Raw genomic sequence first — 27,806 nt, 5'->3', positions numbered from 1 at the left:
TGAGAAGGAAAGAATAGGCAGATTCCCAGGAAAGCCTCTGCATAGTCTTTATTAGACCCTAGGCGATGAGTCTAGCTCCCCATGCTGGCCACAGCAAACATTACAACCCTTCACTAGGGAAAGGAAAGTGATCTCCCTTTAAGAACAAATGAAAAGAAATGAAATACTCTGAGGAAGAAAGTTAAATCCTTGGTAAAGAAACTTGAAGTGACAAGTGACTAGGCAGATAAAGTGACAAGTGAATAGGCAGATAAAGCTATTTGTTGAAGTAGGACATTAGTTGAAATCCACTGACCACAGCTGTAAATAGCCAGAGGCCTGCCTGAGGGCAGGTCCATGTGGGATGTGTGCCCTGAGCAGCATAAAGGGCGTCGGCCAAGAGAGAACTCAAATCCCTGGTCCAGCCCTTATTAGCAGGATGCTCAAACCTGGTGAGTTCACTGGCATGAAGTTGTTGATAGAGGACTTAAAGACTCCTCCAAGGACCTACTGCTTTGTACTACTCAGGACTGGAGTTAAGAATAAACATATTAAAGAAAAAATTATTTGTGACACTTGTTAACCCTTTGCACTCACTTGCTTTTTTCTCAATTCCTTTATTCTAATGCTAACCGTGTCGAGTCACACTCGACATCCGAGTGCAAAAGGTTAAGATGGTAAAGAAGACTTTATTTAAGGGAGACTTCTACAGTGGGATTTTGCATAGGGAAGAGAAATAGAGCTCACATATAAAAAGGGATGCTATTAGAAGCAAAAATGTTAAAAATGTATTTGCAGTGGTGTGTGTGTGTGTGTGTGTGTGTAGAGGTTTTTATTTATCTGACTAACCATTCTCTTCCCCCACCTAACCCCAAAATGAAAACAGATAAATAACAGATGTGACAAGGGAGTTTTATTTATTATGGGCATGGCAAAACTGGGCTGACATTACCCAGTGTTTTAGCAAGGCATTTGTTGGAGATGGTCTTGTCTTCCATGGTTAGGCAAATGTCTAGGCATGATATTAATGACTAGAGGCCCAGTGCATGATTAAATCATGCACGTGTAGGGTCCCTACATGCTTTCACTTTCGATCGCGGGGGAGCTGGGAGGCTTCTGAAAGGCCTGGTGCACCAGTGGACAGGCACCCAGCTCCCCCGCTTTTGATGGTCCGCGGTGGGACGTGAGCTCGCTGCCCCAGAGGCCCCTTCTGTGCCGCAGCACAGCCATGGCGCAGACGCTGAGCTCACGCTGCCGCTGGCAATGCGAGCTCAGCGTCCCGCCGGCCCAATCAGCCACCTCGGCCACCCCGAGTCCCGCCCCCCCACACCTCCTGGCCAATCGTGGGCATAGCAAAGGTACGGTCAATTTGCATATTTGTCTATTATTAGGTAGGATTAGGCAGTTAAGGTAGATGAGGCAGTGCAATGCCTTCAGGTCTGACTTCTATGTAGAGCAGTGCTTTGCAGTTAGTGAGCAACTGGGATGAGACTGCTTTGTCAGTGACCACTGGGCTCTCTGTAGTTATGAGTTTAGTTGGGAGAGCATTGGCTGCTTCTAATAATGATGAACAAAAGGCAGGACGGACACAAATTAAACCCTCCACTCTGCCTCTGCGTCACCATCCTGGGAGGCAGCCACTTACCTGCTACTAGGAAGTGTGGTTCCTCCCCTATTTACCTGCTCATTGATGCTGTGGGTTTTATTGATAAAGAATAAACCCCCACCTTAGTTTTGAGGGGAGATTTAAGTACAAATGTCCTCGAGGGAGGTAGCACTGACCTACAGTGACATGGAGGTGATGGTTCCTGGTGAATTAGGCCTCAGGTTCTGAGCATTGAAGGTAGTCTCCTAGTATTAAAGAAGGCCTCACAGCACCAGGAAGAACCATCGAGAGGCTCTAAGAACAAATTTAAGACAGTGCATAATAAAATAAGTCACTTGCCTTTCAATGTGATTGGAGGCATGAATACATGTTCCACTGGAAAGAATTTGAGAAGCAGGGCAAAAGTGGCATACATACAGAGCAGGCATTTAGACACTGGCAGCAAGAGGAAACTGGGAATGCCAACCACCTAAGTGCCATTTCATTGTCCTCTGAAAATACACAACAGTCTTATCCTGTGTTGGCCGGTCTCACTGGTGTTTTCCTTAGAAGGTCACTTTCTGCTCTGAGTTGCCTGTAGAGCGTCCAACACATTATGGCCAGCAGGGCAAAGCCAAAGCAATGTGATTTTCATTCATTTATCCTTAGGCACAAAGGTCATCCTTTGTAACTGTTCTTTCCTAAGAGCCTGTGCGTTACAATGACTTGTTACAGCCAGTCAGAGTCCTAATGGAGACCTTCTTTTTACTGAGAAGCACTCCCCTGAAGGCTCTGCATTAGCCGCCTTCACTGCAGGGCAGACAAAGGAGTTGTCATCCTGAATCATGCCCAGAGAACAGACATTCTATCAAGTACATGAGTTTATTTTGGCAAGGAAGACTAGCAGAGCTCCATTGTACTGATGTGTGTGTGTGTGTGTGTGTGTGTGTGTGTGTGTGTGTGTGTGTGTATTTAACCTGGTGCTTTTCTGTTCCTAAAAACAGAAAAGGAGGATTTCCCCTGCTCCAGGATTACTTCTGCCCCCACACCTTGCCTTAGGAACTTGCATAGGGGTCTGGAGGTGCTTTTTGAATGACAGTGATGGGGAGGAGGAGAGTGGGAAGATGTATTTAATTAGAGGACCCAGGGGCTGGAATGGAGAGTAATTGGTGGTGGTGGTGGGCACCCTGAGGCCATTGGAAAGTCCTGGGTTGGTGGAGCATGAGGCAGGCTGCCAGGGAAATTCCTGCTTCCAAAATAGTGTTGGCACTCTTGCCTGACATAGACTCTGAGAGGAAGAAAGGAATCACCCAGGCTCTTCAAATAGACTAATAAAGATAGTATTTCTTCTATCCCTTTTCTAACTCTGCCTTTATACACTAGGGACGGAGGCAGATAGGCAAATGGAGAAGCAGCATTGGGGGCTAGAATTAACAGGGAACTGATTCCCACTCCTTTGATCGGCTGTCCTTGTACATGAAAGCATAGCTGGCCAACCTGTGTGCACCATTCAGCCCTTCACTTAGCCAACATTCATGAGAACCTCCTCAGAGCCAGACACTTCTTAGGTGCTAGGGATGCGGCAGTAAACACAGACACATTCCTTGCACCAGTGGAGGCCTGGGACACAACACTAACCTAGGGGTGTTAAATGAGGAGAGAGGGCCCAACCTAGTCTGATGGCTCAGACAAGACCATCCTAGGAAGAGGACATGTGGCCAAGGTTTAAGGATGTGTGGGCCTTGGCCAAGCTTCTGGGTGGGGAAGACCCTTCCAGATGGAGGAAAACTTAAAGGTGGAATGCAACTTACAAAGGGGGCTTACATGAGGGTGTGACAGGGACACATCTGAGGCCAGTCACCAGTGTACACACTTCCATCTTTTCCTCCATCTTGGTACCAAGTCCTAATGTCAGCTCACACTCAGCCACCATGACTGGCCATAATCAGATGCCACCATAAGTCATCCTCCCTCACCCTTTCATCACAGGAGAGTGGAAATATCTGTGATACCCTCTGTGCTCAGGTCTAGGATAAATTTCCTTTTCAAAAAAATGAGGAAATAATTGCCTGATGAGCTGCCTGTATGGTAATGTGTGACAGCCACTTAGGTGCAATCCAGACTTTCACCCCGATGGCAGGATAAGGCACGGTACAATAAGAGGGGGCAGTGGGGTGGGGACAGAGGATGGAGCAGGGAGATGAAGCAGAACAGCTGGGCTTAAGGTGCCCTGGGAGGAAGCCTGAGAACTGTAATACGCTCTGATATATGATGCTCAAGGGAGATTTGAGGAGTAGATGTAGGGTTTGAGTCATTCGATCTACTTATTAATTGAAGAATTACATAAGATCTCTCAGAAAAAAAAATACCTTGAGTGAGAAGAAAAGAAATTATGGATCAGAAATAACTAGCACTGAAGGGAAAGCAGGAGAAGGAGAACCTTACAAGAGAATGAGACGAGAAGGGGTGGGGAGGGTAAGGAGGAGAGGGAAGGAAGGAGGGAGGAAGAAAAAGAAATAGCTGGAAGATAAGATGAAAAGCAGGAAAGTGAAACTGCATGGAAACTAGGGAAAATGGTCAATGCTGCAGAGGAAGTGGCCCTAGGATTCAGAAATAGATGAGTCATTAACAACTTGGGCAGAGGCCATCTGAGTTGCTGCTGTGGGCTGAGATATAAAGCTTATCTGTGACGAACAAGGGGGTGAGGGGCGGTTACTGAAGGAATGGATTTGTGGGGCTTTTTATTGTTTGTTTCTAATATTGTAGAGAGTTGGATATTTAAAATGCTATTAGGAACAAAAAAGTGGAGGTGAGGGGAAAATTAAAATAAAGTTTGGAGTTGAGTAAATAGTAACATGCCAAGGTTGGTTCCTTAATTTTGGCAAAATGTATCATGAACATGTAAGATGTTAACATGAAATGAAGCTGGGTGAAGGGTATGTGGGAAATCTGTACTATTTTTGCAACTTTTCTCAAAATCTAATAATTATTCCAAAACAAAAGATTTATTTTAAAATGAGTTGTTGGGAAAACACCTCTAGAGATGGAGTGAGAGACCAAGAAGAGAGAAAGGAAAAGGTTGGTTAGAAAGCAGGACCAATGACCAGACCCAGGAGGGTGAAATGGGCAGCGAGGAAGTACATTTGTAGATCTGACAGTGGGACACTCAAGGCCATCTCCTAGATGGATCTGCTTTCTTTGTCAGAGAGAAGGTGCTGTCATTAACTAATTTGAGGGAGGGAGGAAATGGAAGATGTAGGGATGGAGATTCTTTTAAAAGCCCAGTGTATACTGGAACAGAAGGGATACTTAGGGCAATGTAGAATACCAGTGCCATAGAGGAGTTTAGGCATGTTACTGTATGCCAGTTATCAACATTCTATGCTGTCATTTAAGAATATTCTGCTTCTGGTTTCATGTACCACAGTCCAGGTTACTGTTGTCAGATTGTGTACTTGCTCCATCCTAATGAAAAAGTTCATCTAAAAGTATCTTTATAGATAAACTCATGTCCAATGAGGATGAGTTGAACTTTCAGTTGTCTGGATTCACAGTAATGACACAGAATGTATCTATTTAACTTCATTTAAGCTCTGGGTTTAAGGGAATTTTAATTAATGCTTGTTCATCCTTTGCCTTCCTCTTTGGCTATGAGCAGTTCTGACCCAACCAGGCTAGACGGTCCCTCCCCTGAATGCTCCAACATCCCACGGGGCAATGTTTGTCACTTCTTCATTGAGCACTAACACCACTTTACTAGTATATAAGCTTCAACTAGAGGTAGCATTATCACATAGCTAGATTAAAATGAAGATTTGTATCTTTCAAATGCTCAATATAAAAGTACTTCTTTTTGTTACTAGAAATGGTGACTGGAGGGTTTCTTACACATATAGCTTAGAACCATATCCTGACCCCTGACAAGCTGGAATTTGAAATGTTCAACATAATATCTTTGTTCTGTCTTTCTTCGTATAGGGTAGAACATATGCATATCAGTTGGGCCCCAAATTTTAATGTTTGAGCATTTTAGATCATACTTCCAGTTTATTTTAGTGCATTAATGTCACTGTGGCAGCTATGGAAATAGTGGAGGAAAAAAACATAAAGACAGCGTCGCACAGAGACCCTAATTGATTCAATATGCAGAATGGAAGTCTTGCTGATTTGCCATTTCCAAAATCACTGTTGCTCACCAAAAAGGATCCACTGTGATTTCTGTGCAATCTCTAGCCAGGGCAGTGGAGCGTCCAGGAGAGGGGACCCTCCAATCCTTATTTCTCTCTGTGACATCCTCAGAGGGCCCCTTCCGTGAGCACAGATGCTCCTCAACTTGCGATGAGATTACAGTCCAATAAACTTATTGTAAGTTGAAAATATTTAAGTCAAAAATGCACTTGATACTCTTAACATACCAAATATCATAGCGTAGCCTAGCTTACCTTAAAGGTGCTCAGAACACCTACATGAGCCTACAGTTGGGCAATTATCTTAAGTTTCATTTCAAGAATAATTGCTGTTCTCTTCACACCAGAAGAGACATAGATGGACATTTTGTTGACATGATGGGAATTTGAAAACTCAAGGCACAATATCCAAAAAACGCGGGCAACACGGTACACTGTAGATTATCAGTTGTTTAACCTCATGATGTGTGGATGCCTGGTAGTTGTGGTTGACTGCTGCTGCCCAGCATCATAAGAGTTTCACTGGCCCAGGAAAAGATAAAAATTCAAAGTACAAATGCCTCGTGCTTTCACACCACTATAAAGTCGAACCATCGTTTAGAGACCATCTGTACTTGGCAGCAAACTTACAATCTGATCAAAAGAGGGCACTAAAAGTAAGACATGGAGATTGTGGACAGCTGTGGGGTGAAGGCAGGGGGGAACAGGTGCGTTCGAAAGCTGTGGAGAGAGAGAGGCAGCAGGATTAAGTAACAGATCAAAGATCTGGAACCAGGGGCTCTAGCTGTGTGAGTGGAAAGTGACTGTGTTTTAGCGGAGAGATGTTAATTCCCGGAGCCTGTCTGTCATAGCCAATATGAAAAGTCAGCGAAAAAGAACCAGCAAGCGAGTCCCAAGGAGGCAGCACAAGGCTCTCCCCAACTGTCCAAACAGCTGTCATGACAAATGATTTCTGGTTCCTGCTCCCACAACTCATCCCAAGTATGATCAGCAAGAGAGGGTGAGGAAATAGATTCCATTGTCTGAAACTAGGAGGGGCCTGTGCTCTATCGTGCCTCTGGTGAGATTTTTATCACTTGACTACTCTGTTTGAAGTTCTGGTGTGTATTCTGTATATCTGTGTAGATGTATGTGTGTATAGAATGAGCTAGACCAGTGTTAGCTTAAATATTTTTAGATAGGATTCTTTTTTTAATTGAGAGGCAACCTATTTTTTATCACAGTTCTTAGAGAAAGAAACCCAGAAGGCCAATGAAAAATGGCCTATCTCATCTATGTGAAAAGTAAATGGAAAAACAAGCAGTGGCAAATGGATCTCGTCATAATAATGTAGCATAACTGACCCTTTGCCAGTCCTTTTCAGAAGCTGTTTTAAGCCAGGATAATCTTCCATGGGGCCTGGTCCAGTGCTGGGTCATAGATGAGATCCACTGGGAATGACACATTCCCACCGTTGCTTCAGCAGGAAGGCTCCTCTGAGCCCGGCTTTATCACAGACCTGCTGCCACCATCAGGCTGCCACCAAAACCTGCTCAGGACAAAAACAGCAAAGTCCAGAGTGCTCCCACAACTGGATGGAGCACAAGTAATTTTGCATTCCATATATAATGGTAGTTTTGTGATCTTTAAGAATTTAAAGACAAATGTAGTCTGTGGCAACAATAGCATTCCCCCCCCCCCCCGCCCCCTGCCGCCCCAAATAGCCCTCAGAGAGCACATTTGCTGAGAGCAGATATCAGGACAGTTGTCTTTGTGCCATTGGGATTGCTATGGAATCAGACCCGGGTGTCCCTGAGCCTGATTAGAAGGCAGCCATACAGCTAGGTCTTCAGCATGCATGTAGTGGTTAAAGGCAGGTCTCTGAGGAGTAGGGTGTCAGGGCCAGGTAGCATCAGTAACTGAGGCAAATGACTCATTGTCAGTTTGTCATGCTGAGAGAAATAGAAATGATCTTCTCACCCCCATTCCACTACTCAGTGTTTATTGTTATTGGTTTGGGACTACTTGGGTTTATCTCATTGAGTAGTAATCTCAAAGTCCTGAACCAGGAACATGCCAAATTCCAAGTGTTAGCAATGTATGTTTGAAACTAGAGTCACAGTCTGAAAAATTTATTTGCTTACCTTGGCTACAGTCCCCCTTCCCCAAATCTCTAATAGGCTATGGCTATACAGGTTCATTCATTCATTTTATAAGTATTTATTCACACATACTAAGTGCTCAGGCACTTTCCTAGGCACTGGGAGCAAATGAACCCAAGAAGCCAGATAACTGCCTCATAGAATGTGGCCTTTAAATTATTAAATATTTAGTTTGTAAGAACCTTTGAGGACATTAAGACTAACGCCCTGTTAACCTAAGACTTTGGTCCCAAACCCCAAAGAGAGCTGACCTGAATCCAGAGGAGTCTCTATGACAAGACTGGGAAAACCAGAAATTCTTCTCATGTCTCTTTTCCCCTTGAACACCTAGTTCCTTTGTGGTTTCTCCAGAGCAGAGTGTTCCTTAGAGCTCACTGATTTCTAGGAAAGGAGGTTTATGGGATACATCCAGAATGATAGGGCTTCCAAGAAAGAGCAATCCAAGGATCAGTGTCCAAGAGGAGACTCCAAGTTGGGTGACTCTAAAGAGGCCTTTCCAGGTGGACACAAAGGTCATCAATCTGGGTTCCACCCCCAGCAACTCCAGGACAGGAAAGTTCTAGGCTTGACGCTGCTTCATGTCTGTACTTCCACTAATGAGGTGACCCTTTTCTGCCCCAGTGCACTATAGGGAGGACTCAGGTGAAGGGAAGAGGGCCTACATGACCTTTCATGACCTTTAGGATTTCATTTGGGGCCAACCTTGGGGATGCAAATTCAGAGGTGACAATTGGACATTTTCTCTTTCAGTCTCGAGACCTCCTGTTCTAGCCTGTCCTCTCCTTTGGGAAGATCGCCGAATGGCTGGACCAGTTAAAGTGCATTCCATTTCTGGACTGATAAAATTCTGCTTTGAAGGTGATGTGAGCTATTTGGGTGGCCATAGATTCAATGGTTTCTCTGAAGTCTTTCAGGTTGTTACTTAAGATGAGTATCTAGACACTTTAGACTTAGCCTTAGAATGATTAAACATCAAGTTTGCTAGAACCTTTGAGGACATTAAGACTAATTCCCTGTTCCATTCCCCAATTTGTCACTTAAATTCCTCTGCCACATTCTGAGAGGTGTTTATCTGGCTTCTTTTTGAACAGTCACTTACAGGGACTTTTCTATCTCAGGATGGTTTGGTCATCTGACAGCTCTAATAGAAGTTCTACTGTTATGTGAACCAGTTTCACTTTATATTAAACTTGTTCCCATTTTAAAGACAAAGCATTACTTTCATCTTTATATAGGACCATTTCAACAACTGGCACACTTGTCTCTGGGGCAGTACATGTGTTGGGGTTTCTGTGCTCAACAGAAAATGAATAATGTCTCTAAGGGGTTGGGTCAGAAAGACAGAACACTCCTTTACTGCAGCTGGAGCCCAAAACAAACAACTAACTGCAGGCTCCTCGCAGCCCTGTTTTCTGATCCAGTGAGCAGATTCTATCAGGGAAAGCATTTTGGTTTCTCCTGCCTTCATCTGCTTGAAAGATTTAGTTTGAGATTCAAGCACATTGTTGTCTTTTCCTTCTCGCATGGTTGATATAGTATTGCTTATCTGCTCTTATACAGATGTTTCATGTGCAGTGCAAGGATATCTCTTAAACGTTGCCAGGGAAATCAGAATCCAATTTCCAGAAGACTCAAATAGACCCTGGTTAGAATGTGCATGTGGTGCTTTGAGATGGGTGCTTAACATATTCTTTGCACAGTCCAGTTATTTTCCTCTGGGAGGGTGCTCAGAGAAGGGAGAAGCTTGCAGAGAAGTGCCCGTTACCTTTTCAGAATTGGTGCTAGAATACTTGGTTGATAGAGCAAATTATTATTAGCAAAACTTATTTATTTACTAAGTTGTGACTGTGTGTACCGAGAGATGAGAACATTAGAGTTCAATGGATGTAAAGACTCAAAGAGCAGTGGGAGGCTAACACAGAAAATTTTGCTGAGGAATGTGCCAGCATGGGCAAAGGAAAGGAAAACTTAGCTAGAACTAAGGGCATAACTGCAAAAATGAAGATGTCTTAATCCAGGCTGCTAAAACAACAATTGGTATCATACAGTGGGAGGCTTGTAAAGAAGAGAATTTATTATTTACTATTCTGAGAGCCCTCATCTGGATTTCAGATTGCTCACTTCCTGTTGTTTCTTCACTTGGCAGAGGGGCAAGGGAGTATTCTCAGGCCTCTTTTATGAGAGTACTAATCCCATTCATCAAAACTGTGCCCTCATGACCTAATCACCCCCAAAGGCCACATTTCCTAATACTATCACCTGGGAGGGGGGGGTCTAGAATTTCAATCTATGAATCATAGGGGGACACAGGTATCCATCCATTCAGTCTATAGCTCCTACTAAGAACTTTGAAGAGTAAGGTTGACTGTATAACACAGGAATAGTGAAACCTTGCCCAGAAAAAAAGACATAAAAGAACATTTTAAAAAGCTAAAATTTCTTGACCATAATTTTGTCCATAGCAAGTTGAAAACAAACCATAAGAATAGTTACAGCCTGCATGATTAGCATTATAACAGTCCCTTTCTCAGTATAATCTCAGGGGTCCAATAACATGGAGACCTGTCTGACTACTGAGAAAATGTGATGATGAAGCAGAGAAGAAGTGATGTGCTTTGAAGATGAAGGAGGGGGACACAAGTTAAGGAATACAAGTGACCAATAAAAACCAAAGAAGTCAAAGTAGCAGTTCCCCTCCCCAGAACTTCCAGAACAAACCAGACCTGCTGACACCTTGACTATAACCCAGTGAAATTGATTTTGGACTTCTGAACTCTACAACTTGTAAAAGAATAAGTTTGTGTTGTTTTAATCCTAAATTTGTGGTAATGTGTTACAGCAGCAATAGGAGGCTACTACACATATCTTTATGTACTTTTTTTTATTATTATTTACCAAACATTTGCTTTTTTTTCCAATTTTTTTATTAAGGTATTATATGTGTACATATCTTACCATTGCCCCCCCACCCCACTCCCATACATACCCTCACCCCTCAGAGTTTTGAGTCCATTGGTTATGTTTATATGCATGCATACAAGTCCTTTGATTGATCTCTTATCTTCCCCACCTCTCCCTAACCTTCCTGCTGTAATTTGACAGACTGTTTGATGCTTTACTGCCTCTGTATCTATCTTTTTGTTCAAGTTTATAATGTTCTTTATTATCCATAAATGAGTGAGATCATGTGGTATTTTTCTTTCATTGACTGGTTTATTTCACTCAACATAATGTTCTCCAATTCCATCCAGGTTGCTGCAAATGGTAAGAATTCCTTCTTTTTTTATGGCAGCATAATATTCCATTGTGTAGATGTACCATAGTTTTCTGATCCAGTCATCTGCTGATGGGCACCGAAGCTGTTTCCAGATCTTAGCTATTGTAAATTGTGCTGCTATGAACATAGGGGTGCATATATCCTTTCTTATTGGTGTTCCCAGTTTCTTAGGATATATTCCTAGGAGTGGGATTACTGGGTCAAATGGGAGTTCCATGTACTTTTAAAAGTGATTAGAGGAAAGCTGAAAATCTTGGACACTGATCAAAGGAGACTATAATTACCAGAATTAGCAAAGAATGAGTGAAAAATTCTTATCATGAACATAAAGTGTGCAAGTGAATTTTGAAGCTTCTGCATAAGAAGAAAATATAAGATTAATACCTATATTTTGCAAGATTTGTATATTAGACAAATTTTATGACAAAATGAGAACAGAGATCAGTGGCAGAATCAAAGTGTTTTAGAAGACAGCGACCTTAAGTGTTATCTTAGCCATGCTCCCATATCATAGATGAAGGCATTTGGAAATGGAGAGCTTCGGGAAATAGCTCCAAGTCACACATGAGGCCGTAGCAAGCTGGGACCATGCCTTTGCTTCCTGACTCCAAATCCCTCCCTTTTTCTCCTATTCCATGAAATGTAAAAGTTTGCAAGTAATTTGTAATGAAAAGAGAAATGCTGTGGATGAATACAGTGGACACTGCCTCAGTGATTGGCTCAGTCTTATGACTACTATTGGGTGTGAGTGGGAGGACATTATTGCAATTTTCACATGATACTAAAGTAGGGTATGAAGTTCACTGCTATGAGAAAAAAATAGAAAACAAAGAATTGAGAAATAGTCTTTAAATTTAAACATTTTAAAAAGTAGATTTACTTAGAGAAAAGGAATTTTTTAAAGTCTGATGGTCAAAATAGCATTATTCTGAGAGATCTGAAAATTTGATATGTTTTTCCCACTATCCTGACCTGAAACTGAAAATATTTTCATGTGAAATATTCCAATTGTGTCCCCTCCCCAAATGTTTAAATTACTTAGAAATGTAGAAGGAGGAGGGAGAGGAAGTGAAGGAGGAGGAGGAGGAAGAGCTTCCATGGCAGCAAAAGCAGAAGGAAAAGAAGAGATAACTTATAAAGGATGGTGATGCCCAAGGTCTTCCTTCTCCTCTAGATACACAGGCATGTGTCCATTCATCAGATATTCATGAAGCCAGAACCAGGTCCTGGGCTAGGGAGGCACTGTGAACAAACTTGCTGGAGCCTCTCTCCAATGGGGAGACATGCAATTAATTATAGACATACTAGAGGCCCGGTGCATGAATTCGTGCACAGGTGGGGTCTCAGGGGGCGGGGGGGGGGGGGCAGGATGCGAACAGCCCTCCAGGCAGGTGGTAGGATGCCCTTGCCGGCCTGGGATCCGGATCCATCCCACTGACATTCGTGCTGGTTGTTGGAAGCCACCTGGCGGCTGCTTTTATATTGTTTCTTCCTTGCGGAGTGTCTAGGGTGGGGAAGAGGCCACGGTGCCTGAGGCCAACTTCCAGGAGGCCGGCAGTGCTGTTGGGCTCATGCCAGCGGCGCTGGTCTGTCAGTGCCTGGCCCATTGTCAGGAGATTGGACCTGCAGGACTACTGAAGGAGTGAGTGGCTGCTGCTGGGCTGATGGGCCGCCGGGAGGGGCAGGAAGTCAGTCAGCTGAGCAGTGCTCTGACCACCAGGGAGCAGCTCCTGAGTTGAGCATCTGCCCCCCGGTGGTCAGTGCATGTCCTAGGTCGTTGAGTTGTGCGGTCGCTTAGGCTTTTATATATAATGTTGTAGACCAATTTTACATCAATAAAAAAGGCAAAATCCAATTAAAAAGTTGGGAAATTTTTGAACACATTATCAAAGAAGATGTACAGATGTCCAATAAACACATATAAAAGTGATCAACATCCTTGGTCATCATGGAAATGCTAAACAATTCCACAATAAGATATCACTTTATACCAACTAGAATGGATAAACTTAAAAAGATGTGACACCAACTCTTGGAGAGATTGGACTTGTCATGCATTACTGATAGTGATATACATTGGAGAAGAGTTGGGAAGTTTCTTATAAAGTTAAGCATACATTTATTGTATAACCCAAAATTTACTTTAAGTATTTAACCAAGAAAAATAAAATACATGTTCCCAGAAAACATTTTTACAAGAATCTTCATAACAGCTTTATTTATAATATATTCAAATAATGTAATTTTCATCAATAGGAGATTGCATAGATAAATTATGATATGTTCATGCAATGAAACATAACTCAGCAATAAAAAAATAAAATATTGATTCCTACAACCACTTGTATGAATTTTAAAACCATTAAACAAAAGAAGATAGACAAAACAGAATCATTAGTACATTTATCCATTAATATGAGGTTCAAAAAGAGACAGACTAACTTGTGGTGTGGAAATTAGAACAATGGCTGCCTAGAGAGTGTGGTGAGACTTGACTGCAAAGTGGACATATGGGAACTTTCTCTCTTCTCCATCTGGTATCCCCATGATGCAAAGGTTGCTACACTTGAAGCTGTCCCAGAGGCTCTTTATACTATCCTCATTTTGTAAATTCTTTTTTCTTTTTGCTGTCCCGATTGGGTGTTTTCTATTTCCTTATCTTCCAAATTGCTGTTTTGATCCTTTGCTTCATCTACTCCACTGTTGATTCCCTGTAATGTATTCTTCACTTCAGTTTGTGTATTCTTCATTTCTTGCAGCTTCTTTTTTATGTTTTCTATCTCCTTTTTTTATATTTCTTTTTTGTTGTTGTTGAAGTTCTCAGTCAATTTATCTACTCTTCCCTTAAGTTCATGAGCATCCTTATAAGTATTTTGAACTCTGCATCTTATAGATTGTTTGTCTCCATTTTATTTAATTCTTTTATTGGTGTTTTGTTCTGTTCTTTCATCTAGGACATGTTTTTTTGCTTCCTCTTTTTTTGCTATGTTACTATTTATATGTATCAGATAGAGCTGCTATATCTCCTGGTCTTGGTAGAGTGACCTTGTGTAGTAGGTGTCCTGTAGGGCCCAGTGGCACAGCCTCTCTGGTCACTTGAGATGGGGGCTCCAGGTACAACCCCCATGTGAACTGTGTGTACCCTCCTGTTCTAGTTGAACCCTGATTCTCTTGGTAGGTAAATAGGAGGGATTTACCCTCAGGCAGATTGGCTGCAATGATTGGCATTGACTCCAAGGGAGGATCTTCTTTGTAAGGCCCACTGACTAGAGCATGACTCACTTCAGTGGGGCTCTGGTGCCTGATGGGTCCACCCCTTGAGTGTATTGATGGTGGACCTAGTAGGTTAATGCTTCCTCACAGTCTGAAGTTGTCCACTGTGTGCGGTGGCTCTGGAGCCTCCCAGGAGGTACAGGCCAAGGTCACCTGCCCCTTGTGCTCTGTCCAGGGCCAGCTTGAATAAGCTACAAAGTAATCTGCAGATGGCTGCTACTTGTTCTGGACTAGGAGGTTCCTGGGAGAGGTCAAGCTGCAAACCCTAGCAAGTTGCTGCTATGCGAAACCTGGTGCCACTTAGCAAAATGTATGGGGCATACCAAGGCGCAGATTCTTCTTGTATGAGAGATTTTAGAAAGTCCGAAGCATGAGCCAAGACAGGCTGTTTGTTGAAAAAACCTCTGGAAACAGCTAGGATAGGCCTGCAAGTTGGGTGAGGCAGGGTCTCTGGGCACCACCAGGGCTAGGCTAACAGTGTTAGCCAGGTTGATGGAGATTCAGATATGGTGCCCACTGCCAGCTCTGTGGGGGAGGGATCAACAAAGGAACAATGGCCTCTGTTAGCACTTCTGTGTGGGAGAAAGTTGCCCCTCCAGCCTTTGTTCTGAAGCCAGACTATTCATTTTCTTCCTGTATGTTCCTGGTGCCTTTCCAGCTGCACTCTGGGTGTTGGAGCTCAGAGAAAGTGAGTGTGAATAAAACTGTTCATGGGCCCTTTAAGAGGAACACCTGGGACTCCAGAAGCCCTCCATCTCACTCATCCACAATACCAGCTGGTTTTCACAGCCAGAAGTTATGAGGACTTCTCTTCCTGGCACTGGAACCCTGGGCTAGGGGGCATTGTGTAAGGCTGGGGTCCATTGCACAGGTAGGTGTGGGACCAGCCTGTTTAGAGTCTCCTCTCCTCCTACCAGTCTCTACATGGCTTCTTCTATATATCCTTAGTTATGAGATGTCTATCTGATGAAATTTTGTAAGTCTGATTTTTTTTTTATTGATTCATGTATATTTACACTTCCAGTGGTTTTGTTACTTCTCAGAGTTATGTTATTTAATTTGTAGAAATACAGAAGATTGGATGACATGTATCCAGAGTGAGAATTTGTTTCTCTGACAATGATTACTCATATTTGTACAGAATAAACATTACAGATGCCTTAAATCCAGATGCCTCAAATAAATTGCAGCTATAGATTTCATTTACCAGAAAAGTTGACATCAACATTTATTTTTTTTACCTTTTTAAGATTTAATTTTTATATTGTGCAAGAAAAGATTGTCATTTTTAAAAAAGTAATTCTACTAATCATGATAATACAAGTAATCTGAATGAAATTTTTTATTTTAAACAGAAAGTGTTCAATTTTGTACATATAAAATAATTGAGAAATATCAAATGAGAACATTGTGACTTCATAATTAAAATGATCTAGTATTCTAAACCATTTATAGTTGAATTATGAAGTGAATAGTGGGGGAGAGCATGGCAATCTTGAAGTATAATTATAAGAGCTAACATTTACCCAACATCTCCTATGTTTAAGGCACTCTTCTAAGGTTTTTACAGAGTTTAACTCATTGACGCTCTCTTCGGTTTCTATTCGTAAAAAAACAACAGAGAAACCCATGGAGGTTCATGATCTAATTATTTCAATCACATAGATTAATAAATCAAATGAAAGGCATTAAGGAAATTGTAATCTTCTAGAGTCAGTATGGCAGAACAGAAATTTGAACCAAGACCCTGCTCCCTCTAACTCTCCAACCCTGAATGACCCTGTACCAAGCGTGTTGACTACCAAGCAAATAGTGATTATATAGTAGTTGTAACTGAGACAATGATCCAGCCACTGTCTGTAAAGTTTGGGACGTTTTTCTTATAAGATTACCAGGATTTTTTTGGCAACCGATACATTGAAGTGCTATGAAAATTCTATAAATGCTTTAAGTGAAGATAGCAGCTATGATACAGTTCAAATGCTGAATATTAGAGTATTTTAACATTTTTTTCTTGTATGTTTTCAAAGTATTAGCTTTATATCTAATTATTTCTGATCCACTGAGTTTTAAAGAAGTAAATGGCAAGACTCAATCACAGAGAGAATCGGGGGAAAGAATAATTTATTGAGCATGTAATTGGGCCAGGCCTGGCCTTTATTGGCATTATCTCAAATAATACACAAAGTAACCCTCTCTATACACACACACACACACACACACACACACACACACACACACACACACTAGGGACCCAGTGCACGAATTCGTGCACCTTGAAAGGAACTGTGGGCCGTGAGGCTGCACTGGGCACAGGGGTAGGTCTCAGCCCATCCTCCGTGCCCCCACTTGGCCCCTCCCACTGTGGCCCCCAGGTCCCCTGTCTGACAGCGCTGGCCTCACTCGCACCCATTGACAGCACGGAGCAATTGATGCCAGCGCCAGCAGTGGATGTGAACGGGGCTGGCGCTGTCAGCGGGTGCAAACGGGTCCAGCGCCGACAGTGGGTGTGAGCAGCAGCCACTGCCCTGATCGCCCCTCAGGAGCAGGGGGAGGTGGAGAAGCCCTCAGGGATGATCAGGGCATGCAGCCGCTGCTCAGACCCGCTGACGGTACAGAGTGATTGGGACCAGTGCCGGGCACTGGCAGCAGGTGCAAAGAGTGGCTCCAGCGCTGGCTGCAGGTGCAAGGACGGCGGCGCATGGGAGCAAAGAATTTTCAGTAACCACCGAGGCTTGCCCCGATGACAGCGACCCACGCCCTGCCTTGATCTGGTGCCCCCGCTCACATGCTCCACCATCCCACTGAGGGTGACGCCCACCATGTTCCATGCTTTACCACCTGCTACTGATGCCCACCATGTTTCACGCGTGCCCCCTGGTGGTCAACGCACATCATAGTGACCGGTTGTTCAGTTGTTCCACCATTCAGTCTATTTGCATATTAGCCTTTTATTATATAGGATATATGTGTGTGTGTGTGTGTGTGTGTGTGTGTGTGTGTGTGTGTGTGTATTTTTTAAATTGATTTCAGAGAGGAAGGGCAAGAGAGATAGAAACACCAATGATGAAAGAGAATCACTGATCAGCTGCCTCCTACATGCTCCCTATTGGAAATTGAGCCTGCATCTGGGCCCTGACCAGGAATTGAACCATGACCTCCTGATTCATAGGTTGAGGCTCAACCACTGAGCCACGCCAGCCAGGCCGCAAAGCTATTTTATTATCCATTCATTTATTAATTCAGTAGTTGGGGATAGTGACAGAAATGAATTTCAGTATAAAATATTATAGATGAAAATGGGGAGGATTAGAGACCCAGTGGGGCTGAGGTTGGGCCCATGAACATGGAAAAAGATAGAGATGGAGGTGGCTTTTGGTTGGGGATAGGGATGAGATGTGGTTGGAGACGGTGTATCACCATCTGACCTACAGTGTATTTTACTTATTGGTGTATTGTCTTTTTTTCTCCTATAAGAATATGATACAAGAGAGTTTAGATTATTTTTGGGTTTTTTTTTAACTGTTATATTTCCAGGGTCTAAAATGAGGCCTAACATATAGTAAGTAGACATAAATACTTATTAAACGATTTCATAAATATTCATTGTGCTATGCCAGTCACTTTCCTAGTGCTGGGCTGTCCATGATAAAAGAAGCTGCCCTTGCTCTTAATAAACTTGCAGTTGAGAGATGAACATATAAACAGGATGTTACTATTAATGTGAAAGGTCCTAAGTACTGTGAAGGCAGGAATTCAAGAAGCACCTGTGTGATCCCTTGAACCTGATCCTGTCCTGGGGAAGCAGAATGGCCTTCTTAGAAAAGGCAAGAGCAGCTAGGCTGAGGCAGAAGGCAATAGGAATCACCAGAAAAGCTGGGGGAAAGGATGTTTCAGGCAAAATAAACTGACATCTAAGAGGAGGCATGGCAGTTTGCTCAAATGTCTAAAGTTGCTCTTAATGTTTTTGTTTGAGTTTTGAGAAAATTGAAGGTAAGAAAAGAAAAGTATTTGGCTTAATTCACTTGCTATGAATTAAGATTACAACTCAGTTCTGTCTGCACTCAAATGCCACAGCTTTACTAATGTGCCCCAGGCATATGACCTTACAGATCAGTGTCTCTCGTGTATCAGATGCCCTCCTGTTTATGTAGCCAAAACTTTCCAAGTGGAAAACATTAGTCTCATTTCTTCAGAGAATAGGTTAAATAGTTAAATAGACTAAAGCTAACTTTTCTGGACTTTCCCAAGTGATGTAGACTGGGACCAAGCTAAACATATAAGAGATTGTGTTCACATTCTTAAGACACCAAAGAGTCATTTTGTGGATTATATGTACATTTAATCAATACAGCTTAAAGGGCTGGAAGGTTTCATGTGCCATCCAAAAAAAAAAAAAAAAAAGCTGATTTTCTCCTAGGAAATATCTTGTGCACGAGGGTTATCATCCTTGTGCCGAGAGAATAATTGCTCAACAATTATTGCAGAATAATTGTGCCAACTTCTGTAATAAGCAGAGACTAACTGATGGAAGATTGGGCTTGTGTCCAGCCAATGCCATCTGCATCTGCAGCACTTATCCTACATTACCTGTTAGCTAGCTTTGCCTTCTTCTGGAGACTTCATTTGCCCTTGCTCATAGAACCACACATTTTTTTGAGTTGGAAATGTTTTTGTCCTCTTCTTTAACATTCCTGCTATAATTATCACCACCCAAGTGCTCTAGACCATTCTGTTTCCCCTTCATCTTTGTGTGCGCAGCAGATGTCTCACAAAGGTAGGAACATAGTGAACTTCAAGTCTGTGAAAGGCAGCCCTATTGTGGTCTGTTCTTGAAACCATGGGGGCCTCTAATAATGTCCACAGCTGAGAGAAATTGTCTCTGACTGATTGCTACAAACAGGGCAGTTCTAAATACATAGAGTCACCTGATGACTCAAGAGCTCTTCTATCATGGCAGTATTACCAAGGCTCTCCAGCACTCTTCTTGGCCATTTTCTCCCATGTAAGAACAAGTTACTAGGATTTGGAAAATGTGAGTCTCCGCTTTAGATTTTCCATTTACAATTCCTTCATTTTCTGCCTCAGTTTTCTAATATGTTTCGTTTCAGCTCTCTTACTATGACTAGCCATCATTTCAAGCAGAGAACTTGTCTCAATGACATAGAAACATTGCTGAGTATTAGTAGCATCTCCAAGTCATGTGACTGCCTTTATTCACAAACGTGAAGAAAGCAACAACACAAATGTCAGGGATTTCAAACAAGTGGTTATATAAATGTCACTTCTTGTCTACTTTCTGAGAGAAGACATTTGAAACATTCTATAATTATTTTCAGTGGCATCTTAAATATTTTTAAAAGACTAACTTTAGGGCTGGGTTCTTAGCAAACATTGTTAGGAATTTGGGTTCTGGAGTCTGCCCAATAAAACAACACAGTGTTTAGTTAGAATGGTACTTAGTTATGCTACAGGAACAAATTAATCTTGAAAAATCAGTGGTTTAATATATTGTAAACTTATTTATATACTAGAGGCCCGGTGCACGAAATTCGTGCATGGGGGGGGGCAGCGGGGAGTGTGTCCCTCAGCCTGGCCTGCACCCTCTCCAATCTGGGACCCCTCATGGGATAACCAGCAGTTGGACATCCCTCTCACAATTCAGAACTGCAGGCTCACCTGCCTGCCTGATTGCCCCTAACTGCTTCTGCCTACCAGCCTGATTGTCCCTAACTGCTCCCCTGCTGGCTTGATTGCCCCTAACTACCTCTGCCTCGGCCCACACCTGGTACCCAGGATTCCCTCCTCCAGCTGACCACAGGCACCCAGGATCCGGGCTTCCCTCCCTCTGGTCAGCCATAGGCACCCAGGCTGGCTGCAGCCTTAGGGGATGGTGGACAGGGGGCTTCGCCTGTGCTGCAGCTGCAAGTGCTGGCGCCCAGGACTGCAGGGTGGGCGGCTTCTTTGTCTCCCAGGCCATAGCCAGCCACAGGTGCTGGTGCCCAGGTCCGCAGGGTGGGTGGCTTCTCTGTCTCCCAGGCCACAGCCAGCCGCAGGTACTGGTGCCCAGGACCACAGGGTGGGCGGCTTCTCCATCTACCATGCTGTAGCCAGCTGCAGGTGCTGGCACCTGGACCACAGGGTGAGCGGCTTCTCTGTCTCCCAGGCCACAGCCAGCCACAGTTACTGGTGCCCAGGTCCGCAGGGTGGGTGGCTTCTCTGTCTCCCAGGCCACAGCCAGCCGCAGTTACTGGTGCCCAGGACCACAGGGTGGGCGGCTTCTCCATCTCCCAGGCCACAGCCAGCCACAGGTACTGGTGCCCAGGACCGCAGGGTGGGCGGCTTCTCCATCTCCCGGGCTGCAGCCAGCCACAGGTACTGGTGCCCAGGACCGCAGGGTGGGCGGCTTCTCCATCTCCCGGGCTGCAGCCAGCCTCAGGTACTGGTGCCCGGTTTCTCCATCTCTCCCAGGACGTGGGGCGGGTGGACATGGGGTGGGCAGCTTCTCCAGCTGGCTGTAGCCTGGGATCATAGGGCAAGTGGCTTCTTCATCTCCCAGATCGCATCCACCCTCAGGTACTGGCACCCAGTTTCTTGTCTCCCCCAGGACGTGGGGAGGGCGGCTTCTCCAGCTGGCTGCGGCTTGGGATCACGGGGCAGGCGGCTTCTTCATCTCCCAGGTCGCAGCCAGCCTCAGGCGCTGAGGCCGGGTTTCTCAGTCTCCCCCAGGAGGTGGGGCAGGCGGACCTGAGGTTTCTGCTGCTGGCTGCAGCCTGGGATCACAGGGCAGGCAGCTTCTTCATCTCCTGGGCTGCAGCCAGCCTCAGGCACTGGCACCTGGTTTCTTGTCTCCCCCAGGACGTGGGGTGAACCGCTTCTCCAGCTGGCTGAGGCCTGAGATCACGGGGCAGGCAGCTTCTTGGTCTCCGTGGCTGCAGCCAGCCTCAGGTGCTGGGGCCCGGTTTCTCCGTCTCCCCAGGACATGGGGCGGGCGGACCTGAGGCTTCTGAGGCTGACTGCAGCCTGGGATCATGGGACGGGCAGCTTCTTCCTCTCCCGGCCGCACCCAGCCTCAGGCGCAGGGCCCGGTTTCTCCATCTCCCCAGGACGTTGGGCAGGCGGACCTGAGGCTTCTGAGGCTGGCTGCAGCCTGGGATCATGGGGCAGGCGGCTTCTTGGTCTCTGTGGCTGCAGCCAGCCTCAGGCACTGGCGCCTGACTTCTCCAACTCCCAGAGACCTGGAGAGGCTGGGGGGGCGGGGCTGCCGCCATGTTTTCAGTTTAATTGCATAGGCACTCAGATTGAATGGTGGGCGTGGCTGGGGCGTGGCTGGTGGGCATGGCTTGTGAGTGTAGCGGAGTGATGATTTGCATATTACTCTATTATTAGATAGATATTTTATGTAAAATTTGATGCCGGTCAATAATGATTCTCCTTTATCCAGTGTCTCAGGAATTGAGGCTCCTTCTAACTTGAGACATTGCTATCTAAACATGTGACTTCCCAATTTGCCAAGGCAAGGGGAAAGGTTAGTATGAAATTGACACATTAGCATTAGAATGCCTTGGCATCGAAATGTCACCATCATTTCCATCCATGCTTCTTTAGCTAGAAGAGTTTTATGGCTTTGCCTAACTACTAGGGTCTGGCGAGTATAGTCTTCCCATGTTGCCAGGAAGCAGGGTAGAACCAATTCAGAGAAGTATTAGGTGTCTCTACCTACCCAGCCCCACCTCCTTCTTAGCCAAGCTTGGGAAAATTAGGTTTATTTACGTATAAATTAACTGAAATAATAATAGTTTCTACCTAATGTGGCTATTGTGCAGATCAAACATGATAATGTACATAAAACATTTAATATACCTGGCACAGAATAAGTACATAATAAATGTTACGTATTGTTATTGTTGTTATTGATTAACTGAATGGCCTAATAGTCATTTGTATTAGGAGTGATGAAAGCACTTCATAGCTAACTTCTGAATTACTTAGTGGAGAGCCTTTAGTGCAAAAATCAGTTAATTTCCAGTAGGCTCTGAGTTTTCTTTAAACAACTGTTACAACATTATGAGTATTACAATTTCTAGATGAGATTCTTCTCTTGCTATGAAACTAGCACTCTCCTGATTTAGGTCAATTTTATCCAAATGAAAATGCATTTGTGTGATGATGTCAGTTTTTTGAAGTGTTTTTCATTTTCTACATCCACTAAGCAAGATAATATTTTGATTTTGAGGCTGTTTTGTTTTGTATTTAAAATCATCTGGAGCTTTCTTCCTCTAATAAGTCCGTTGCAAGAAAGAGTAAAGCAGATGTACCAAGCAGGCAGGAAAATTCTTATGAGTCTTGGCCACTGGCTCAAGAGCCTCAATGAAAAGGAAGGGAAAATGAACATGTACTGATCACCTGCTTTGTGCTTTGAACTCGACATGTCATTTTATTTAAACATCACAGCAAATTTATGAGATAATATTATTTTAGTTTACAGATGAGAAAACTGAGAGTTTGAGTAACAGGCCCAAGGTCTCAAAGCTGATAAATGGTAGGGCCTAGATTTGAACTATTCCTTGAGGGAGGGGAGGAAAATAATAGAAATAATATATACTTTGCAGTGAGAAAGAGCTGAGTTTGAATCCTGGCTTTGCCACTTCTAACATTGTACCTTGATTAAGTTACTTAATTTAGTTTGTCCATCCATATAATGAAGATAATAATAATGACAACAATAGCAACTAAACTTACATAGGCTTATTGGCAGGACTTTTACATAGGACTTACTGTGCCAGGTTCTTTTGATAACCATTATGCATATTAACCCATTTAATCTACACAACTACCTGATTAAAGTGGAGAACATTATTATCCCTATTTTACAAAAGACAGAACTGAAATACTAAGTGATTAAGCAGTTTGCCCAAGGTCGCACAGCTAGTGAGCTGCAGAGTATGAGTTCAAACCCAAGTACTATATCCTATCTAATAATAGACAAATATGCAAATTGACCATACCTCCAACACACCACAAGCCACGCCCACCATCCAATCAGAGCGAGTATGCAAATTAACCCAAAACAAGATGGCTACAGCCACAGAGAGCAAGGTTTCCTAGGTAACAGAGGAAGCCAAGCTTTTTGCCAGCCGTTGCAGGCCTAAGCCTCCACTCAAGCTACAAAGTTTCAATTATAGAAGGTAAACAAATTCAAACAAATGGCGGCAGAATGGAGCTTGAGAGAGCAGGCCAGGGTTGCCGCTGGCAACAGGGGAAGCAAAGCTTTCCGCACACCCTGGCCGGGCCCACCCGCTCAAGGCAACAAAGTTTCAATTATAACCCCAACACAAATGGCTACGAGCCTCGGAGGGAGCCCCAGGCTTGGCTCTGCTCCAGGCTACAAAGTTTCAATTGTAGAAGGAAAATAAATTCCAGATACCAGGGCCTCCGCTTGCGTTGCCAGGGGGCGTGGCCTGCCTGCAAACCACCACAGGCCCCTCGCTCAGGCCGCCCCATGCCCCAAGGGAACCCCCACCCTGATCAGGGACACCCTTCAGGGCAAAACAGCTGGCCCCCACCCCTGTACCAGGCCTCTATCCTATCTAATAAAAGAGTACTATGCAGATTGATCATCACTGCAACACACAATAGGGCTGCCCCCATGTGCCTGCCCCCATGTGGACACAAGATGGCCACTACAAGATGGCCAGCAGGAGAGGGCAGTTGGGAGGCACCCGGCCTGCAAGGGAGGGCAGTTGGAGGTGATCAACCCTGCAGGAGAGGGCAGTTAGGGGTAACCAGGCCGGCAGAGGAGGGAAGTTGGGGGCAAACAGGCTGGCAGCAGAGTGGTTAGGGGGTGATCAGGCTGGCAGGCAGAAGCGGTTAGGGGCAATCAGGAAGGCAGGCAGGCAAGCAGTTGGGAGCCAGCAGTCCTGGATTGTGAAAGGGATGTCCGACTGCCCGTTTAGGCCCGATCCCAGGGATCGGGCCTAATCGGGCAGTCGGACATCCCTTGAGGGGTCCCAGATTGGAGAGGGTACAGGCTGGGCTGAGGGACAACCCCCCTCCGTGCACGAATTTCGTGCACCGGGCCTCTAGTATAATTATAAAAGGATAATATGCAAATGGACTGAATGGTGGAACAACTGGTCACTATGACGCACACTGACCACCAGAGGGCAGATGCTCAACAAAGGAGCTGCCCCCAGCCTGCAGGCCCTAATCACCTAATTGGGACCTGCCAGTCAACCTCTCGGTCCCTTACCCCCGGCCAGCAGGCTTCTATGCTCGATGGATAATGGGGAACCGGGGGTTGGTGGCAGTGGGGGGGTAGGGCCGGCTGCTGGCAGCCAGGGAATATGGCCCTGATCTCAGGCCAGGCCTAGGAACCATACCCGCATATGAATTTCGTGCGCCAGGCCTCTAGTAATGTCATAAAGTGCCCATGGGAGGACCTCAACAAATACACATCACCTTTTCACTCCACATTACTGACAGGATATTTCCAAGGGGTGTCTTCTCTCAGAGAAGGGGAAATCTGGCCTGGGGACCACTGACCACTGGCCTAATATGACCACTGGCCTAATATGACCACTGGCCTAATATGACCACTGGCCTAATATTTCCTTTAGCCATCAAAAGGCTCCTCATCTACCATTTATATTGTCTTAGATTTTTTCCTTCTATAGAACAGGCACTTGCCATTTCTCTAATCTTTAAGGAAATAACATTTTGGGATGGACTGTCCAGTGTCCATTAGTATGTATAATGGGGAAGTTGTTTACCCCATGGGAGGCTGTGGGTGATAAAATGAAGATTAAGGAGTCAAATCATCACCGACCCAATGACAAGTTAACTAGATAATACAATTGCTTAGAGATGTTATCATATATTTGGTTTTTGCTAATGGAGAGCTTAACTATAATACTTTTAAATTGTCTAGCCATTATTCTGTTGTTAGTCCAAATTGTTAAGAATGGTTCCTCATTTCCTTTCAGTTCATCTATCACAGAAATCTTAAGGGATGCAGAGAAGTTCTACTTTCAGATGAGCAGTTAAATGGATAGGAACAATAAGAGAAGATGAGAAAGGCCTAAAGCCTTAGATTAGATCTGGCATCAGTGAATTTGGAGGAACCACTGAAAGAGGGAAGTACTTACTAGCTGAAGCATTAAGATGATTAGCTATATTGACTACAGAGAGCAGTCACAGTCATATGAAAATGTTTTCCAAACCTCCAGGCAAAAGGACAGTCTCAGTGAAACAAATAACTCTCAGAGTCATTTTGTGAAGTGAATCCACAAGGGACCTACAACTTATGAACACTCTTAATAGCCCTGTTTTAATCTTCTTTCTAACACCAGTTATAAAAATGTACAAGTTAGGTTAAGTGAGAGTGGTTTTATATGATAACTTTTTGTGCTTATATCTTTTGATAGATTCTTATTCCAAATTTAAGACCTAAAATTATGCAGTATACACACACAAACACACATTTGTTTCAGCATTATTGTATTATTCTATACAAGGGGTCCAGTGCACGAATTTGTGCACCTTGAAAGGAACTGTGGGTGGAAAGGCTGCGGTGGGCACAGGGGCAGGTCTTGGCGCATCCTCCGCACCCTCGCCTGGCCCCTTGCACTGTGGCCCTGGATCCCCTAACTGCTGACAGCGTAGAGCAATTGGGGCCGGCACCAGCAGTGGGTGCGAACGTCGGGCAGGACCATGGTGCACAGAAGCAAAGAATTTTCAGTAATCACCAGAGGCTCACCCAGATGACAGTGACCAGCACCCTGCCTTGGTCTGGCACCCCCACTTACCTGCTCCACCATCCCACTGAGGCCGATGTCCACCATGTTCTGCACTCTGCAGCCTGTTGCTGACACCCACCACTGATATCCGTCATGTTCCATGTGCACCCCCTGGTGATAAGCACATGTCATAGCAACCGGTTGTTCGGTTGTTCAGTTGTTCCACTGTTCAGTCTATTTGCATATTAGGGTTTTATATATATAGACTAGAGGCCTGGTGCACGAAATTCGTGCACGGGGGTGTGTGTCCTTCAGCCCAGCCTACACCCTCTCCAATCTGGGACCTCTTGAGGGATGTCCGACTGCCCGTTTAGGCCCTATCCCGACCTGCCCCTGTGCCCACCACAGCCTCACCACCCACCCACTGGGATCGGGCCTAAACGGGCAGTCGGACATCTCTCTCACAATCCAGGACTCTTGGCTCCCAACTGCTCACCTGCCTGCCTGCCCGATTGCCCCTAACTGCTTCTGCCTGCCAGCCTGATCACCCCCTAACCACTCCCTTGCCAGGCTGATCGACGCCTAACTTCTCCCCTGCCAGCCCGATTGCCCCTAACTGCCCTCTCCTGCCAGCCTGGTCACCCCTAACTGCCCTCCCCTGCCAGCCTGGTTGCCCCTAACTGTCCTCCCCTGCAGGCCTGGTTGCCCCTAACCACCCTTCCCTGCTGGCCTGGTCACCCCTAAAAGCCCTCCCCTGCCAGCCTGGTCACCCCTAACTGCTCTTTCCTGCAGGCCTAGTCCCCCCCAACTGCCCTCCCCTGCTGGCCTGCCCCCCCCCCCCCGCCACAAACTGCTCTTCCCTGCCAGCCCAGTCACCCCTAACTGCTCTCCCCTGCTGGCCTGGTCACACCCAACTGCCCTCCCCTGCTGGCCTGGTCCCCCTGCAACTGCCCTCTCCTGCCAGCCATCTTGTGGTGGCCATCTTGTGTCCACATGTGGGCAGCCATCTTGTGTGTTGGAGTGATGGTCAATTTGCATATTACTCTTTTATTAGATAGGATCATATGAACTGCTGAGTATCCTTGGTAAGTTATGGGTACATTACAATAGTCCAATCCAATACACATCATGGAGACATAGTATATATGAGGCAGCAGGCTAATTACTTCACTGCATTAGAAGAGATGTGTGCAGCAGGGACCTCAATGCGCCTACTAACCCCATCTAATCGGTTACCAAATCCTGTGGACTTCTCTAAGGACTGCCCTCCACTTCACTGCCTGCCAGTTGCCACCACTGTCTCAGGCCTGTATCACCACCCCAGCTTCTCACAGGCCTGCCCAGACCTCTCCCCTTCCTTTAAACAGCAGTCTGTCCTTTAAAATGTTAAGCTCATCATGTTGCGCCCCCCTGCCCCCCCGCCGACAATTCTTCCCAGTACCCAGCTGCCCTCAGCATAATGCCCAAATTCACCTCAGACCTTCCAGAGCCCTGTGTGCTCCCCTCACAGACTGGCCAGCATCCCCACGTTCCCTTTCCAGCTGCACCATTCTCCAGTCTCACTCCTCTGTCATTTTATCAGAGGAGCTCTGCCCACTCCTGCCCTATAGCCTTTACACATCTGCC

This window comes from Cnephaeus nilssonii, assembly GCF_951640355.1.
Source record: "Cnephaeus nilssonii genome assembly, chromosome: 1".
Lineage (NCBI taxonomy): Eukaryota > Metazoa > Chordata > Mammalia > Chiroptera > Vespertilionidae > Cnephaeus > Cnephaeus nilssonii.
Note: the sequence above shows the minus strand (reverse complement) of the source record.